Here is a 12,427-nt window from a genome sequence, read left to right as displayed (position 1 = left end):
CATTTACACAGAAAGATTATCTGACAGATTATCTGCCAAAGATTTGAAGCCAAAGCCAGGAATGGATTTGAAAAGAGGAAAAATGGGATAGATGTTAACTACAGAGTTCCCCTGCTGCATGGGAGGGAGCTGGGGGACGGGGATGATTGCACTACATATACTTCTGCATAGACTTCTACTTCTATACTGCGCCCCCTGCTGGTTTGCTTATGGGGGGCCCATGCAAATTTTTTGCACAGGGGCCCTATGCAGTCTGCGTGTGGAGGATTATCCTCTCTTCAGGTGTATATATGAGATGTAATGAATTGTCTTGTTAGATATTCCATACACATAATCCTTACATATACCGTAGTATGGAGGGACTCAAATCCCATGTCAGCTCATTACATGGCTGGATACTGAATGATGACTGGATACCAGACCAAATATAACCAGCCAAGGATCTGTCTGTACACAACATAATGATCTCCTCTGGGGTCAGAGTGATGTGTAAGGAAACCTGTGACAGGTGAGATAAACTAATGAGTCTGCCCGATTCTATAGTAGCAAAAGAGACGCTGCTCAGATACAGGAGGATGTGAAGGTTACAGCACCCAGTCCAAGCCTGCAAATGCCAACCTCAGATCTATTGGGAGCAGTATTATAGTAGTTATATTCTTGTATATAGGGGAAGTACTATAGTAGTTATATTCTTGTATATAGGGAGCAGTATTATAGTAGTTATATTCTTGTATATAGGAGACAGTATTATAGTAGTTATATTCTTGTATATAGGGAGCAGTACTATAGTAGTTATATTCTTGTACATAGGGAGCAGTATTATAGTAGTTATATTCTTGTATATAGGAGCAGTAATATTGTAGTTATATTCTTGTATATAGGGAGCAGTACTATAGTAGTTATATTCTTGTATATAGGGAGCAGTACTATAGTAGTTATATTCTTGTATATAGAAGCAGTATTATAGTAGTTATATTCTTGTATATAGAAGCAGTATTACAGTAGTTATATTCTTGTACATAGGAGCAGTATTATAGTAGTTATATTCTTGTATATAAGAGGCAGTAATATAGTAGTTATATTCTTGTATATAGGAAAATCAAGATCATAAATGCATATTTCTATGATTTGAAGCTTGGTGTCATACACAGATGTATTATGTACCCTCAGCAATCTATGGGAACTATAGTATTAAAAACCCACATATCACAGTACCTTCATCAGTCAAACCCTGACATAACGGGTTTATGAGCCAATCAGATCCGCTTTTTTCAGAACATTACACCCATGTGCACTTAGAGCACTAAGTAGATCTAACGTTTACTAAAAACTAAAATTATTGTAAAAAGACAATAAACATGGTAAAACCCTGTTCCTGGGAAATTCCCAGGACTTTCCCCTCTACAGAGGACAGAAGAAGAACAGGGTAAAGCAGATATCTGTTTATCAGCAAAGCATAGAGTGGTATTTAAGGCATCTATGCGCATACCAGAGAAAGGAGGCGCCGTTTAAAACATATTTTATTTTGTTAACAGCTTTAAAGGAGAAGTCTGGTGAAAAATTTTATTAAAGTATTGTATTGCCCCCCAAAAGTTACACAAATCACCAATATACACTTATTACGGGAAATGCTTATAAAATGCTTATAAAGTGGCTGCTGGAGAGGATGATGGTAGGGGGACACTGAGAGACACAGGGCACTGGAGGGACACTGAGCATCCCCCTGCCATCATCCTCTCCAGCAGCCACAGCCAGCACAGCTCTGGGAGTCGGGTCGTGACATCACCATGTTATCCAGGAAGTGAAGCCTTGATGTAGTAATAAGTGCAGGGAAAAGAGCACTTTATAAGCATTTCCTGTAATAAGTGTATATTGGGGATTTGTATAACTTTTTCGGGGCAATACAATACTTTAATAAAAAATTTTCACCGGACTTCTCCTTTAAGTACATGTAAACATTTGATAAAAGATGGCAAATAAATCTTGATTTAAAAAAAGAAAACCTCGTGCAGTTATGTGGATACAACCCCTATGTAAATCCTCGTGTCTTCATGGGAACAGACTACAAAAGAAACCTGTATGTAGTGTGATCCTGTAATCATGTAAGACTTCATGTCCCCTCTACTATTGTCTGTAGGTTAGCCAAAAATTGTTCTTGTCACTTAAAGTGGTTATTCAAGCTTAGAAAAACAGGGCCACTTTCTTTCAGCAGCAGTGCCACTATTGTCTTCAGTTGGGGAGTGGTGTTGCAGCTCAGTTATGCTGAAACTGGTAGAGCAGAATTGTAATAACACACACAACCTGAGGTCAGGAGCGGTCCTGTTTTTTTCTCTGATCCTGGATAACGCATTAGGGCCTCTTAAAACAGAAAGCGCAGTGACCATAAGCAGTGCTGCTGGAAGAGCTTCTGTCAATGGCAAGATCTGTGGGAGAAGACTAAGAACCGGAATAGGTAAGTATTATATATTGAAGAAGGGACTATGCTGGCAGTTAAAGGGCTTCTCCAGGATGAAAAGTAAACTTATCTGTTTTCTTCCAAAAACAGCTCCACTCTCAGGTTGTGTGCGGAATTACATTTTAGTTATATTTAATTCAATGTAACTACATTGCAATACCAGACACAAACTGAGGACAAGAGTGGTACTGTTTTCAGAAGAAAACATTGGTTCTTTCTAATCCTGGAACACTCCTTTAAGGAGCATCTAGAGGTATTACTTTGTATTTAAAGTTATGTGGCTGCATTGTAATTACAGGGTGTGTACAAAAGTGAGTAGACTGTATATGGGGTAGAGGGCATAAGGCTAAAACATGTGGGTATGTGTCTGTGTCTACATGGGGTAATTGCAGTTTGGGCCTGTGACTGGCATTTTAGTACATATGTGGGACACATGGCTGGAACTTATAGAGTTTGTAAATTTACAGGCATCTATCTTTACAGAATAGGTATCAATCATGGTATATAATGGGGCATGTGGTTTGTGCGATATTTGGAGTTCTGTAGCTATTACTGTATGTGGAAGAATATAGCTTTATCTATATAATGTGCTGTGGCTGTTACTTAGTTCTTATCTGCAGATAGCTTTGTTAGGGGGCCCCAGAGCACCTTGGCTAGTGGAGAAGGATACCAAGTATGGGGCCATCTTCTTCATATAGGTTGGGCCTGTCCCTATGGGACAATTCTATAACACTATACAATCTCTTTATCTCAAGCAAACCCTGTCTCTCATACAGATGTTACACCCAAGTTAAAGGGGTTGGCCACTTTATAGTAAAATTGCTCAGTGTACAGTATTAGTATATACAGTGAGTACACTTACTGACAGCAGCTCCCTGTGTACCTCATAGAACTAAAATTATACTCCAATCCTTCAGGCTGTGCTGTCCTGATCTGTGGTGAGTCTGTGCATAAAATGGCCAATATGGAGGAGCATATGGACTGAGCCTGTATATTCCTATGGAGGACATTGGGGGTCAGGGCATGGTCACATGCTCCTCCATGTTGGCCATCTTATGGACAGACTCACCACAGAGCAGGACAGCACAGAATGGAGCAGGGGGTATAATTTTAGCTCTACGAGGTACACAGGGGGCTGCTGTCAGTAAGTGCTGTGCATACTAATACTGTATACTGAGCAATTTTACAATAAAGAGGCCAATCCCATAAAATTTTCTTGCTACTTGTAACGCCTGGAGTAGTGGATCCACTGGACCGACACCAGCGATGGCACTAACCTCACCAGGGGGCGGAGTCTAAGGGGCCGCTGGTTTTCACCAGAGCCCGCCGCAAGGCGGGATGGACTTGCTGCGGCAGGCGACCCCCAGGTCGCTACCCCTGGCTTGGTTGCAGGTGTCGGCAGGCGAGGCGTGGCAGGAGATGGCACAGGCAATGGTCTGCAGGTGAGAGCGCACGTGACAGGCTGAACACGGGAACAGATGGAGTGACAGGGGAACAGGAACCAGGAACAGGGACTAGGGACCAGGTAACGGATAGGACTCAGGAACAGGGACTTGGGACCAGGTAGCGGAATAGGACACAGGAACAACAGGGGGCTGGGCCAACGCTATGGGAAGCATGTAGAGGCTCCAACACAGGGGACAGGGCATGCTGGGATTTATAGGGGAGTGATTGGGTGCAACTACCAATTAGGAGCGCACTGCCCCTTTAAATCTGAGACAGCCGGCGCGCGCGCGCCCTAGGAGGCGGGGACGCGTGCGCCGGCCGGCACAGCGAGAGACAGGAGCGTGGAGAGGTGAGGCGCCCCCCGGGGCCGAAGTAATAGCAGCGCCGGGTCCCTGACTATGGACACCGGCTGCTGCACGGGGCAGGAGGCGGTGGCGGCCGCGGCCCGGAACGCGGGACGCCGCCGCGGCCGTGACCGTACCCCCCCCTTTGGCCTCCCCCACTTTCTTGCCTGCAGATGGCACAGGAAGCCACAAAGTCTTTGACATCTTGGAACAGACTGGACCACCAGTAGTGGCGGGAGATCCGTTGGCCGGTCTTACGGACTCCAGAGTGCCCGGCCTCCAATGAGGAATGTCCCCACTTCAAAATACCTCTTCGAAGCGCAGGGTGAACATGGGTCTTTCCGGGGGGTACTTTCCGAAGAGTAGAGGTGACGACTGGTACTAGACGATCAGGAGATATAACGTGGCAAGGGGATGTGGGTTTGTGGAAGAGATCCTTCTGAAAGTTCTCCCGGTGGTAATAGGACATAGAGTGCTTGGTGCGGTGCTGAGGTGACTTGAGACACTGGCTGGAACAGTCCTGACCCCAACTGAGAATCTCCCCGGTTCTCCAGTCCAGCTTAGGGGCATGTAATTGCAGCCAAGGGAGTCCCAGGAGAACGGTGGGGGTAGAATGGGGCAGGACGTAGAAGGATATCTTTTCTTGATGTAAAGGACCCACCTGGAGGACTAAAGGTGCGGTCTGGTAGTACACACGGTCGGTAAGAATTTCGCCCGTGACCGAGGAGATAGTCAGGGGCCTGGCTAGGCGGGTCACGGGTAGCTGCCATCTTTGGACCAATGTAGCTGCAATGAAACTGCCTGCAGACCCAGAATCGAGAAAGGCAGTAGTCTGGTGATTTTGTCCTGAGGGAGTCCAGATGGAAACTGGCATAGACAGACTTGGAAGGGTGGCATTCACACCTAGGGACACCTGTCCCACCGGACCTAGGTGCGAGCATTTTCCGGACGTTTGAGGACGTAGGGGACATCTCAGCCGAAAGTGACCAGAACCACCGCAATAGAGACAGAGATTCAACTCCAGACGACGGATTCTTTCATCAGGCGTCAGGTGAGCCCGTTCCACCTCCATAGGAATATCAGGAGAGGGCTGGGACATCGGAAAGTCAGGATTCTGGAAAACCGGCGCCAGCTGGGGATGGCGACGGGAACGGCTTAGTAGATGTTCATGCCGAACCTCCTCCTCCCTCTCCGAAAAACGAGTATCAACTCTGGCGGCCAGTAGGATGAGTTCATTCAGGGAGGTAGGTAGGTCTCGGGCGGAAAGCACGTCTTTCACTTGACTGGATAGGCCCTTCTTGAAGGTGGCTATTAGAGCGGCTTCATTCCAGTCCAATTCAGCCGCCAGGGTACGGAACTGGATGGCGTAGTCACCAACAGAGGAGCTCCCTTGAGAGAGGTTGAGGAGAGCAGTCTCGGCTGAAGAAGCACGGGCAGGTTCCTCAAAGACAGAGCGAAACTCGAATAGGAAGGCCCGGAGATTGGCAGCAACAGGATCATCACAGTCCCACAGTGGCGTGGCCCTTGCCAGGGCTCTACCCTCCAATAGGCTGATGATGAAAGCCACTTTAGAGCGCTCGGTGGAAAACTGACTACTTAAAAGTTCAATATGCATGGTGCACGGTGTCAGGAATCCTCTGCACAACTTAGAGTCACCAGAGTATTTGCTTGGGAGAGCAAGTCAGAGTGTAGAAACAGCGTCAGGAGGTGGTGTGCGCTGTAAGGCGGCAGTGAGTTGCTGGATCTGCTGCGACTGTTTCTGGATTTGTTGCGCCTGTTGAGCGACCACTCTGGCGACGTCACGGAGATCAGGCACCTCGCCGGGATCCATGGTTGGAGCCTACTGTAACGCCTGGAGTAGTGGATCCACTGGACCGACACCAGTGATGGCACTAACCTCACCAGGGGGCGGAGTCTAAGGGGCCGCTGGTTTTCACCAGAGCCCGCCGCAAGGCGGGATGGACTTGCTGCGGCAGGCGACCCCCAGGTCGCTACCCCTGGCTTGGTTGCAGGTGTCGGCAGGCGAGGCGTGGCAGGAGATGGCACAGGCAATGGTCTGCAGGTGAGAGCGCACGTGACAGGCTGAACACGGGAACAGATGGAGTGACAGGGGAACAGGAACCAGGAACAGGGACTAGGGACCAGGTAACGGATAGGACTCAGGAACAGGGACTTGGGACCAGGTAGCGGAATAGGACACAGGAACAACAGGGGGCTGGGCCAACGCTATGGGAAGCATGTAGAGGCTCCAACACAGGGGACAGGGCATGCTGGGATTTATAGGGGAGTGATTGGGTGCAACTACCAATTAGGAGCGCACTGCCCCTTTAATAAATCTGAGACAGCCGGCACGCGCGCGCCCTAGGAGGCGGGGACGCGCGCGCCGGCCGGCACAGCGAGAGACAGGAGCGTGGAGAGGTGAGGCGCCCCTTGGGGCCGAAGTAATAGCAGCGCCGGGTCCCTGACTATGGACACCGGCTGCTGCACGGGGCAGGAGGCGGTCGCGGCGGCGGCCCGGAACGCGGGACACCGCCGCGGCCGTGACACTACTATTGTATGGCAGACTTTTTACATAAAAAGTTTGTAGCCTAATCCTAAAAGTCTTTGAGGTGTTTTCCCACCACATAGAGGACAGGTATGAGGTTACATTATACAATAGTCAACAGGTCAGGTTACCTGTGGGACATTGCTTATGTATACAGAACAAGCAGACAACATGGAAACCAGCTTTGCTTTGGCTTAAAACAGAATGTTACTTGGATGTTCCTTTACAGAGGCGAGTGATAAATGCTGGACGGGTGTATGGATGACCTCTGGGACTGTCCCTAATCGTGGTCGAGCATGTGCACTGCCGCTTCATTCAAAGTTTAGGGCCAGTTCACACAGAGTGAAACTGGCAGAATTGTCCACCGCGGAATCCCGCCAGCCTCCGTGTCATACTGGCAGTCTATGGGACATGTCTATTCTTCCGAGCGGAAAGGGACAGAGAGAGTAGGCACGCAAGCCTCCCATGGACTGCCAGTATGACATGGAGGCTGGCCGGATTCTGCCACGGAATTCTGCCAGTTTTACTCCGTGTGATCTCAGCCTTATGCTGGAAATATCTGGATAGCAGTGTCCCATGGACGTGGGCATACAAATTGAGCTATCCACAATATGGCATCTATACCCAGGGTTCTTTACAGTAAAAGCAGACAAACTGTGGAATGCTTTACCCTAAGCTATAGTACAGGCTGAGACTATGAGACCAGTGCCATAAGGGAGAGGCTGTAACTAGAAACTATTGGCACTAAAAGTCACGAATAACATAATAATAGTGATACCTGACTGGCCCATGGGGTCAAGAATGACTCTCCCCGTGAGACACAATTGACTAACATTGGCCTGGTTGGTGGGCTGTTGTTTCAGAGTTGCGTGAGAATGGTGGAACCTGATGGACAAGTGTGGTTTCCTACGTATCTATGCGTCTAAGGAAAAACAAACAATCAGGGCTCAGTTCACACCTTGTTCAGGCTTTACGATCCATGAGAATAATTGAAGGGCTCCATCGGATATATGTCAGTTACAGTTACTCCACGTTTGCATTTCCTGCATTATAAGTTCCCATTCATATACATGTGTACTTGACCATTTGTACATGACAAAATGTTTGTCAAAAGAACGAGGGTTACAGTCACCTTTATGATAATATGTCATACCTATACAATAGTCGTCCCTAGTCAATAATTCTGATGTCATAAATATCACTAGATCAGGACAGAAAAAGGTTTTATTTAAAAATCATGCCAATGCCAGCAATTAAAATTATAATAAGAAAAAGTCAAATTAAGAAATTAGTAGGACCCAATTCAGATCTTACAGTCAGAATGTTCCATCAAGTAAAAGCCTGTAACGTTTCATACATTGCCAATTGACTTGCCTATATATTCACATGTGTATACATTGTATTGACCATGACTTTCATAAAGCCAACCATTTGCCACAAGGACTGGGCTTCCTGCTTCAGAGTTGTCCCTATATAATTAACAGTTCTCATGTTAGGCCACGTTCATACTGCAATTTTGCAAGCGTTTGATGTACAGTATACATTTTCTACTATTTAGGGGTGCAAACATATACATTAATTGATGTTGCTGTATACCATGCTTCACCATGTCTCCAACGATATTTATATGTTATTTTGCATTGTACTGTATACTTTTTTATACGCTTTTATATAACACAGAATGAAATGGAAGGAAAGAAAACAGTGAAACAAACGCAAAACAGTGTTTATATTGATTTCCATAGATAGATAGATAGATAGATACGCACACATATGCTGCCACATGTACAACAGGTGAATTGTTGCCTTTATATAATAAAACATTCTGATGTCACCACAGAAAAAAACCCTTAGGGTCTGTTCACACCAGCAAAAGACTTTTTTGCTGATATCACAAATCTCCACAGTTCTTTGCTGAAGCTCTCACTGAAGTCAACTTCACGGCCATAAATTTAAAGTAGTTGTCCAGAATTAGAAAAAAAACATGTCTCTTTTCTTCCAGAAACAGCACCTCTCCTGTCCTCAGTTTGGGTGAGGTTTTTTTTGCAGTTCAGTTACACTGAAGTGAATGGCGCCAAGTTGTAATACCATACACAACCTGAGGAAAGGAGAGGTGCTGTAGATCTAGAAGAAATCAGCTATGCTTGTCTAATCCTGGATAGCCCCTTTAATACATGAGAGTACTAAGCAACATTTTATTATTAAGTTCAGTAGAACTCAATGGTAAAAAAAACAAAAAACGGTGGCAATTGGCAATTTTTTTTTTTTTGGAGCCTAAGTTGAAAGACTACACCACCCGGAAGTACCAAATTATCTTCATACTAATATTTAAAAAAAAAAAAAAAACTAGGACTTCATTTACACCATTTTAAGATACTATGCTCCTTGGGACTGGTCGACACGTTCCAACAAATGTACATCTGTACATTAACAGACCTCTGCAAATATGATATGTTCCCATTGGTGTACATTGTATTGTAACTAGAGATGAGCGAACCTGGAGCATGCTCGAGTCGATCCGAACCCAAACTTTCGGCATTTGATTAGCGGTGGCTGCTGAAGTTGGATAAAGCCCTAAGGCTATGTGGAAAACATGGATATAGTCATTGGCTGTATCCGAGTTTTCAAGACAACCTTAGAGCTTTATCCAAGTTCAGCAGCCCCCGCTAATCAAATACCGAATGTTCGGGTTCAGATGGACTTGAGCCCGAACCCGGTTCACTCATCTCTAATTGTAACGTAAAGTAGAATGCATTCTTCCATACATCCCATCCCAAATAAATTATTAATAAAGCAGATATCTGGCGATTCCTGACTGAAACATTCCACCGGTTACATGCATCTATAACTGACTCCTATGATCACATATTATACGTTCACTTCTCAATATATTGAACTGCTTGGATGACTGCGTTTCCCAATACAGTCTGCTTTTCATAAGGCCAAATGTATGCAGAACGGAAACTGTGCTGAAATGCTGACAAATATTCTGATGACATAATGGTCATGTTATAAAGACAGGAAAAAACTCAAATTAAAAATCACCAGTCACTCAAAATTATTATAAAAATTATGTATAATAGTGATCATATATAAAAGTACAAAAAACAAAAAAATCATATTATAAAATCCAAACCTAACAGAGTGAAGTATATTATAATCCTTGTCAGGAAACCTTATAGTACAGTCAGTAGATAAGTGGACTAGTCGGATTTCCTACCTGGCCGCTGCTGTATCTCGCAGTCACCACTAGCTCCTGTATGTTACTGCTGATCAGTATGGGGAATGAGTTACCTATTGACACAGGTGTAGAAAACCCCTCCTCCCCAAACATGCCGAGGTTACACCTCCTACCCAGGATTCCTGGGCTTAACCCATTCAGGGCTGGAGTTTCTTGTAAGGATGTAACATGTAGCTCACAGCTGAGCCTTCCAGCCCTGGGGAGATTGCAAAATAAACCGCCTCCTATTACGGTTGCTCAGGTGAAGACTTGGAAACACGGGCCCTGGGCTAATTCCATTGTGTGCGACTCATCTCCAAGGCGGGTGACGTGACATGGCACTTACACGAAAGATTGCCATTCGGCTCCATCTACTCTATGGTTTTTAGAGGGCTATCAGGTATTCTCAACAAAGAGAATAGGATACACACATGGCTAAGGGAGCAAATTCAACATATAAGTCAGTAAATTTGTAATTTGTATGGTGAACCATAAGATGGTTATAGCACTTTAAACATTTTGAATGTTTTTGAACTTTTTTGAAAATCATATGCATTATAATGACTTTTATTATCTGTTGGACCTGGACTCAATGAACTGGTGGATTCTCAGTAGATGATCTAGTCAGGAAGGTTATGATTCATTTCTCTTATATTGTCAACTTAAAGGGGTACTCCAGCGGGGGGGCACTCTTTCGCTGGGACCGGGGACGAGGTGGCTGAGGGAAGACGTCCAGTCATCTCCCCAGTTCCAGCGGCGGGTCCCGCATCGTGACGCTCCGGTGCTCGGTTCCCGGTCGCTTCCTGGTGTCTGACGCGGGCCCGAGACGTGACGTCTCAGGTCCGCTCAGCCATTCAGTGAAGGAGGCGGGATCCGTTTCAAGTTGCGTCTCGGGCCCGAATCAGACACCAGGACCGGGCACCGGAGCGCCGCGATGCGGGACCCGCCGCTGGAACAGGGAGGTGGGTGGACGTCTTTTTCCCTCAGCCACCTCGTCCCTGGTCCTAACGAAAAAGTGCCCCCCCAGCTGGAGTACCACTTTAACGGGAACCAATCAGCCCAATTGGGCTGATATGGTTCCCAGGAGTGCTGTATAAAGCTCTTGCAGCAGCCACGGCACGTAGCGGCTGCAGCAGGAGCTTTATACTGGAGAAAAAAGAGTTTTATTCCCCGGGCGCGTGACAGACACGGACGGGGAAGTAGTCATCTGGGCAGCTCCCCACCCTTATCTAGTTACAGCGCTCTGCCTGTCAGCGCGCTTGGAGGTAATGATTGACAGGTAGAGAGGTCCATACCTCATTGTGGAGCGCGCTGAAAGGCAGAGCGCTGTAGACACGGGCAGGGAGCCGCCCAGATGACTACTTCCCCGCCCGTGTCTGTCACACAGCCGGAGAATAAAACTCTTTTCTTTTTTTTTTTTTTTCCCCGGTATAAAGCTCCTGCTGCAGCCGCGGCCTGTACATGCCATGGCTGCTGCGGGAGCTTTATACAGTGCTCCTGGGAACCATATCAGCCCGATTGGCCTTAGGGCTGCATCCAACTTCTTTAGCCACCGGTAAACAAATACCAAGCGTTCAGGTTCGGACAGAACCGAACATACTTAACATTCCTGCCTCTTTTTTTATGTAAGAACTGCAAGTAAATTCCAGAACGTGTGAACACACCCAAAGGGAGTTTCTTTTAAAAACAATGATACACCTGTCCACTATCACAGCTTAGCTTCACAGAAGTCAATAGGGCTGAGATACGATACAATACAACAAGGATGTATAGTGCTGTTTTGGGAAGAAAGCTGCCATGTTTTTTTCTATTCTACCCATTATACACATCAACTTTTCAGAGTCAAAAGTCATTGCTCCGGCCTACCTATTAACATACAATTACTGCTTTCCAATGGTTCTATGAATGTCTATGTGTGTGTGTGGGGGGGGGGGGGGGGGGGTGCAGTTGCAGATCCCTATAGTAAACTTTAGTGTATGTAGAGAAGAGGCAGCTAGAAAGGAAAGAATAATGGTCTCGATCACTGGTAAAGAGGGTCTTTTCATGCCACATCAGTGATATTCATTTACTTATTATGACAAGGAGACTGGCGAAATTCCGCCAGTTTTGCTCCGTCTGAACGGAGCCTTACCATAGGGAATAAGTGTCTGATCAGTGGCGTTCTGACTACTGGGAACCCCACCAATCATAGGACTCTCTATGGGACTTGTAAAGATAGCCAAGTGGTGTACTGTTTTCTGTGAATAGGAAAAATTTTTGATTTTGGAATTATCCAGTTAAAGGGTACCCGTTACTAGAAAAAAAAACTTTTGATAAATCACAGAGTCGGGAGAGAACGCGCAGAATGCATCTGAACAAATCTGATGCATTGGACCCTGACCAATCAAAGTTTGACCCTGACCAATGTCCAAAGTCTT

The 12,427-nt window shown here is 46.1% G+C and overlaps 1 protein-coding gene across 3 annotated transcripts in view; it reads right to left on the bottom strand.

Moving 5' to 3' along the window:
* TMPRSS2 (transmembrane serine protease 2) overlaps positions 1–10,072 on the bottom strand; it is a 58,885-nt gene extending 48,813 nt beyond the window's left edge. For all 3 annotated transcript variants that reach the window (XM_069945796.1, XM_069945797.1, XM_069945798.1), the window contains exon 1: positions 10,011–10,072. The gene's annotated coding sequence lies outside the window, so the exon portion shown is untranslated. The remainder of the gene's footprint in view (positions 1–10,010) is intronic.
* Positions 10,073–12,427: the final 2,355 nt, after the last annotated feature.

This window comes from Dendropsophus ebraccatus, chromosome 11, assembly GCF_027789765.1.
Source record: "Dendropsophus ebraccatus isolate aDenEbr1 chromosome 11, aDenEbr1.pat, whole genome shotgun sequence".
In the NCBI taxonomy this organism is placed as follows: Eukaryota; Metazoa; Chordata; class Amphibia; order Anura; family Hylidae; genus Dendropsophus; species Dendropsophus ebraccatus.
The sequence above is the reverse complement of the archived record's forward strand: the minus strand, read 5'-3'. Positions and strand labels throughout refer to the sequence as shown.